A 1,506-nucleotide genomic window follows, 5' to 3' on the forward strand; every position below is an offset into this window, starting at 1 on the left:
TACAGTAGCAAACAACAGTCGGGTAAATGAATTAACGATAAAATTAAGTGAAGCAAAATCGACAAAGAAAAAGTTGAAAAACAAAATCAAAATTTTAAAAAGCAAGGTAAGGACTTATTAATTTGCACGACTTTTCGAGTTTCAACTATCTAAAAACTAATAATTTATATTCTTAGAAAATGATACACCAAAAAGGGTCGCAACTAAAAAATTAATGTAAATTTATAGAAAACTAAAAAATCCTTGTAAGTCTTAACTAATATGTGCGTCTTGTTTATCCAAAACTATCAACACTATTTAATATATAGCTAAAACAAATATTGTTATAAATAGTTTGTTAGTAATTTAGAAAAATTTTCTATGAGAATGTTTAATTCATTTTTTATATTTATTTAGTCTAATTACTTAAACCTACCACCAATTTTATATTTTTTTCAAGTATATATTACATTTTGAGATGTGGCTCTTTAAACATTTTTAAAGAGTTTGAATTGTCGGAATTAAATTGTGATGTAACAGGTTTTATAAGCTAACTAGTTACAAAACTAATTTAAAGTAACTAAACACATTAAAATTAATTCATTATAGAGAAAAAGTAATGCATTTACAACAGTTTAAATAAATTTTTAACATAAATCAAACTAGCTACAATTTTTTATTTAATTTAATTTTTTATTCAAAAAACATAAGATGCACAAACTAAAAACAATTTAAACTTATTTTAGACTGATGACCAATTTGAATTCTGTAAATCAACTCTATCAGAAAAACCAGCTAATAGAGAATATAAAGACTTAAAAAGAACAATAAAACTTCTAGAAATTCTTATTAATAAAAGTAACCCTTCTTTTATCACAAGTTAAAGTAATGAAAATAAAACTAATAATTAAAAAAAAAAATTTAACTTTGATATAAAAATATGTTGTTTTTTAATTTAGTCAAAATTTTTAAACCATTTATACTTTTGACAGATTATTTATAATGAATATTTTATTGGAACTTTTTTACTACTTTTGATTATTAAGTTTATTTCGAATGTAATTTACAAAATAAAACTGCTAATTTTGTAAACTAAAAGGAAGGTAGTGTATTATTTTTAATAAATTTCAAACTTTTACCCTTTGAAGCCTTATAAATTTCTTTTTAATTTATTCTAATCAATCAGTTTGGAAAAAATATATTGCGTTTTGTTAAGTTTAAGAAAAACCTAAAAAATTAAAATAGTTTAATGATTAAAGGGTTGTTTTTGCTCATATCGACTTTTTGTTTTTGCGGCCGCTAAATAAATTTTATTGGGTCGCATTAATTATATATATTTTATATTATTATTGTATTTATTTACACGTTTTGATCATTTTGGTGCTCTCGAGTAAAGCTGCATATAAAAACAACTTTGTAAACATTATATACTGTGTAGTTTGAAATAGTTTAGAATACTTTTTTTAGTTAAATTAAAGTAAACTCTAGGTTTTTGTAAGTTTATACTCGAATTTTTGTAAACGCCAA

This window comes from Thalia democratica, chromosome 2, assembly GCF_965202585.1.
Source record: "Thalia democratica chromosome 2, ktThaDemo2.hap1.1, whole genome shotgun sequence".
Taxonomy (NCBI): Eukaryota; Metazoa; Chordata; class Thaliacea; order Salpida; family Salpidae; genus Thalia; species Thalia democratica.